The following is a 6,117-nucleotide window of genomic DNA, read 5'->3' as shown; positions in this document are numbered from 1 at the left end:
GGGAAAAAAATTACATGGAAACTGATAACTTCGAATTGCTGCTGACCTGAACCCATTACTAATGAAAAATGAAGAAACCTCTGTGTCATCTCATCTCTAACATCCCTGGGCCTTAGGATCATATAGGAGTAGGTCCTGGGAGTAAAGACAATGTAATATTTGTGAACAAAATGAGAGGAAGCAGGTGAGACTTAACGGCACATATTTCATCTGCTACTCCAGAAGCAAGAGAGAGCACTGGCTGCCTTCAACTGGGAGGCAGGAGGTTCACCTAAGTGGAAACCAAGTCAAAGACACCTGATGGAAAATCCCATGGGTAGGGTCTGGTCCTGACCCTCCCAGAAACTCCCCGTGTCCCAGACAAGCTCATTTCAGCCCTCTCCCCACACATCTTTCAAGTGCAGGAGTGGGCACACCGTGGGTGGGTGGGTGCAGCCTCCGTCCCACCGCCTCCGTGGTGGCCGAGGTGGCCAAACAGGGTCAGCCTCGTCGCTGGCGGTTTACAGCCTGTACTCACACATCCCTGGACAAAGCAGCAGCTGCCCGGCTTGCTTTTATTAAACCTGTTGCATAATTATCTCTGCGTGAACCCCTGGGAAACAGCAGATGCAGGAAGTTCAAACCAACGCTTTCAATAACCGTGGATTAATGATAAATAGTCATGTATAACTGATACAGGGGATCACACCGCTCCACGTTATGCCTATGGAAATGTCTGTTCTTGCTGCCAAGCAAGGCCCCCAGTCCTCAGGCAACCTTTATTTCCCTTCCCGGCCTTTGCAGGACTTTTGGCTGGTTAAAACGTGCCTGCAAACAGCCCTGAGCTGTGCCTGGCCCTGGGGGTGCTCAGCCCCAGACCCTCCCTCCCCCTGGGCACCGCTCCTGCATCCCACCGGTGGCAGTGGGAAGGGGCTTGGGGGCTGTACCAGCCATCTCCACATCTCCTGTGCATCTGATAGAGCTCTGAAAAAAGGGAAGGGTGGGGAGCAGATGGAAGAGCAATATTAATATCAGCACGCTGTCACCTGCTGTCTTTGCCACCTTTCTGAAATAAAGGCTGTGGAAGTTCCTGTGTGGAGAGCTCGCGGCCAGCTGAGCGTCTCATGAAGCTCAAAATGTGTCCCGTCAAGTTAACAGGGCCCAAAGGAGTTTCAGAAACAAGATGCAGACACCTTCCTTCAGGTGTACAAGTAGGCGTTTAGGAGACCCCACCTGGGAAAGTCTCGGTCTGCACATCCAATTGGCAGGAACCAAGATGCAATTCGAGCTAAGCTGGCTTTGCTGTACCGGGAGGCTTTGAGCATCAGAATGAACAGCTGAGAAAACACGAATTTCTGCTCTTGGTTTCATCTGTTACATCTGTGAGGAGACAAAAAATGTGCCGAGCTGTGGCAGTGAGAGGGCTCCTCCATGGGACGCTGTGGTGGAGGTGGCAGCTCCTGGGCAGGGAGCTCCGGGAGCACCCCCGGCTTTGGGCAGGGACAGGTGCTTCCCAGCCCTCCCCCAGCACAGTTTGTTTTCTAATTACAAATTAAACACTAATTAGGAATTGTTATGCTTTCTTGCCACTGAAGAGATCAACACAAATACTTTCAACAAGCTTCCTAATTTTCTTACTAGAACCTTTCAGGATTTAATTATGGCTTGAATTTGCATACAAATAATAATCTTTGTTCCAGTTTGCTGTGAGACACTAGTATTGAGGTGATAACTTCTTTATAAACTTTTGAGAAAACATGTCAATACCTGGAGAAGGTGCTCTCTTTGTTCATGTTCCTCTTCGGCAAGAGTGCCAGAACAGATTCCTTTTCTACATGAAAATAAAATAAAATAAAAAAAAAAACACAGCACCAAAATTCAATCTATCGCAGTCCTCCAAACCCCAGTCCTTCCTATATCACATCAGATATGTTGCTGCAGTTGATTAGTTACAGCTGAGGTAGCCATAGCAAAGGAGAACATCATCTTCTTGCCACAGCCCTTCCTCAAGCACAGCCGCTTGGCTGGGCAGGATGCCCAGAGCCCAGCCACTTGCTGCTTCAGAGTTCAGAATCCTGCTTCCTTGTGTCCTCCTGCACCTTCTCTTGAACACGTGTGGGCCCAGACTACAGTTTGCCTGATTTTATCTGAACCTACAAATAAAATTTAAAAAAGCTGCATATGCAACATCTGTCTGAAAAGAGATATATTCCAGCATAAGTAGGAGGAAGAGTCAATTTTAGATGAAAGCCCATCCAAGCTCCTGATTCCTTGATTAGAGGAGTCTAATTCACAGCACAACAAGGTCATTCCTTCTCTATTATCTTTTCCCACAAGATGTCTCTTACATGAGATTTGACCTGTCAGAATTCTAACCACATCATTAGCAGAGTTCATTAATCCTAAATCAGCAGCTTTTTTTTTTTTTTTCCCCCCTCCAGTTTGAGAAACTGTCTTTGTGCTCCCGGCCCACGTTTTTTCCTCACTTTGCTTCACTCACACTTTGGATCTATTGAACCGTCCCGGATTTCCCACGTTCCCTGAGCTGCCTGTAGCACTGGATGCATTCCCCACAGAGCCAAATTGCTTGTGCTTGCTCCTTGACGCAGAAGCATTGAATTCAAGCAATGCTGCCAGGAAGCAGCTTTAGGTAGGGAGAGCTCAGATCATTCTCACTGCTTGTGGAAGTCAATGGAAGGGTCTGATCCTGTCAGTAGCCCAGTACCAGGTCCCCATAAGATACAGAATAAATTCATGAGTACACATGGAAAGGAAATGACATTTAAGAGGATGAGCTATATGAGTGCATGCACATGGATGCTTGTTACCCTAATGCAGATAATTGCGTGAGCTACTGTTCATCTTGTGTAATTTCTGGTTTGGTAGCATCTGTCTGCCTGCTTCCAGTCAAGGATTTCTAAAATCAAGTCATAGGGCAGGATGGCAAGGTACAGAGGGACAGCCACCAAATTTCTAATGAATTCTCAGTATTTGCAAACAGTTATTCATAAAAATTGCCTTACAGTTTTATGGCTAAATACCCAGCAGCATAGCAGAAATACTGATCAGCAAAGAAGGACAGAGGCAAAGAAAAGCAATATCCAAGGTAAAGTAGCATCCTTTATTACTGATCAGGAATAAGTAGGTTAATGACTGTACAAGTCTGATTCCTCCCTTGTTACCAGCAATCAAGCAGTAAAGTCCCTTCCTTTGTGCAGGGTCTTGGGTACACATGGCTGACCTGATAGAGCAGCTGAAGCCCAGAGGCTGAATATCAGCAAATCAAGAAGGCAAAGAAGTTCGTTGTTGTGCCAGGGCACGCGGGTGCTCACCCAAAGCTCTCTCTGCAGAAACTGAAGCCTGGTGAGAGCACGTGTCTAACTGAACGCGTACTGAGGTAGCTGGCCTCTGACAGAAACATGCCTCTTCTAGGCTGTAAAACATCAGGAAAAGCGCACTCTCATTCTTGCTACCTGTGCCACTCCTGCCTGTGGCCTGCCAGCTGCCCCCTGAGGCCACCGTGTCTTGCCCGGAGGGGGAAGCTCCCCCCTAGAAAGGCCAGAGTGATGCGCCATCTACCCCAAACCATAATATGCAAACAGCACAGATGGAAGGAGAAAATAAAAATAAAATAATAATAAAAGGTACTCTCTATCAGCCCTCTCTTCATCATTTTTTGTTTGGTTGGTTTTGATTCTTTCAAAATCGTCTTTCTTCTTGAAAGACGTACACATGGTACCTGGACGAGTTTCAGTCAAGGAAGGAAGGAAGGAAGGAAGGACGGACGGACAGACTTTTCTTCAGCCACACAATGGTCTGTCGTGCTCTCAAGAAAGTGAGATGCTGCAGCTGGAAGAGATTCCTATTTTCTGTGAGTTCCTATGGCCATTTCTTTTCTGGTGCAAAGACAGGACCAGCATCTGTAAAATGCTTATTAAGAAATAAAATAAAATTTGCTATGCTAGTCTCTGAAGTCAGGGTAGGTTAGCTGCTCCGTAGCACGATAGCCCTAAATAACAGACTTGGTGCTAGGAACATCCTCCCGTCGGTTAAGACGCAGGCCAGCAGCAGCTCCTCGCTCGCCCCGAAGCCATCTGTCCCCTCGCCGGAGCTGCTGGCTGACGCTGTCCTTACAGCGCCTCTGGCCTGGAGCACACTTGGCTGCAGCAGGACAGCTGACATCAGGGAGCAGAGCTACTAATCCCAGGCAGGAAGTCCATCTTGCCCTTCGACTTCAAATCCGACATTTATATCCAGATAGACTCCATTATGTGGCCTTGTGTGCTCTTGCACCTCATCATATGCAGTTTATTAACACGAATTGTGGGGGGAAAGAACCCGCTATTTAAATAAAAGCATTAAGGAGTAGTTCTTTGTATTGCTCGTGTAACTCTGAAGTGTTTAACATGATCACAAAGGCTTTTCACACATTTCTGTGATTTAAAGAGAGCTTTGAAGGTGGTCGCTTACACGAGTATAGCCTATAGTGGCACAGGAATGTTTCTTTCCTTACCCCATGTAATCCTCCACACGGAACTTTGTCCGGCGAGGACTTCCAACTATAAACTGCCAACTTCCAGATTTCTTACAAGGTGAAACCATACCCATTCACAGCGTGACAAAATTGCAACTTTTAAAAATCAAAATGTAACCAGGTACTCCCCTCAAAGAGCTGTGCCCCTCTTTCACAAATAGGAAAAACACAAATTAAAAAAAAAAAAAAAAGTAGATAGATAGCAATGATGTCAACTGAAGTGGCAAAAAAAAAAAAAAAGTGAATTTCTGGGACAAGGAATAAAAACCAGAATCATCTTAGCAACATATGCTTACGTGGGTCAAGAACACAAGGCTGATTCTACTCCAGTAGAGGGAGGGGAAAAAAAAAGTATCAGTGGATTAGAAGATCTCCAAAAAAAAATAGAAAAAAAATACGCAAGAGAGAAGCAAGAATAGCTGTGCAGCTGGTGTAATGCCAGCAAAGGTGAAGGGCTTATACCACCAAAAATGTTCTCCCCAAAATTGTCACAGCATATTGGAGTACCCAAAATGTTAAGATTCAGTGGTTTGGATGTTTTAGAGAAAACAACAAAAAAAACCCAACCATCCAACCAAGAAAAACACATATAGAAAAGGTTTTACAGATGCCCATACCTGACCTCCTTCAGGTGCTAAGATTCAGTTGTTTGGATGTTTTAGAGTAAACAAAACAAAACCCAACCAACTAATCAAAAATAAATAAATAAATAAATATAGGGAATAAGGTTTTACAGATGCCCATATCTGACCTCCTTCTACAGCAGTCAGCTCTCCACAGGGTTCAAGAATGGCTTGAGTATCAGAATTGAAAACAAAACTAATAACAGGAATTAGGAAAAGTGCATGAAGTAACACAGAGGGTACAGAAACAGCTTTTTGAAAATGCTCTTTTATTATTTAATTCATCAAAACATTTCAGTTTTCTCTACTAGATCTGAATCAGAGCAGCAATAGTCATTTTTCCACTGTAACATTTCCATAGGAGACAGTATGACAGACTTCGTGCACAGGACCAAAGCTTAGTGTGTTCAAGTCACATGAAGACTGAACTATATCCATTAGAGTAGGTGTGACAAATTGCTTTTAGTCATCTTTTCATTACTCAGCTTTGAGTACTACATAGGAAAAAAACTCTTAAGGAAAGAAAGTGACCTTGTATTATTGTGCTAGTGTATCAAGAATTCATAATTAAAAATGCCAGTCTAACAAGAGAACTATTACAGTAGATTTGGTTTGATTTTATGGGTTTTACTTAAGTCTTTGATGAGATGTATTTGATGAGATGTGTTTATTAGTACATTTGGTAAGTATTTAGAATTATTTTTACATTATACAAAATCTGTCAGAGAAATAGTTTTAATTAGGTGCCTAAAGTTTTAGAAAATAAATATTTCAGTGATTATAAGGTCTGATTAAGACACATAGTAATGAGAGGTATATAAGAGAATGCAGTTAAAATACATAAATTTCAAGAGGAAAAGGAAACACCATTATTTCTGAAGGATTTGAACCTTCCTTCTTGAAACCTCCATTTCTCTCTCTCTCCAATAAAGCTCTAGTACCAGCATTTAAATAGGCAACCCCACTATTCAGCTGATAGGG

This window comes from Anser cygnoides, chromosome 5 (genome assembly GCF_040182565.1).
Source record: "Anser cygnoides isolate HZ-2024a breed goose chromosome 5, Taihu_goose_T2T_genome, whole genome shotgun sequence".
NCBI lineage: Eukaryota > Metazoa > Chordata > Aves > Anseriformes > Anatidae > Anser > Anser cygnoides.
Note: the sequence above shows the minus strand (reverse complement) of the source record.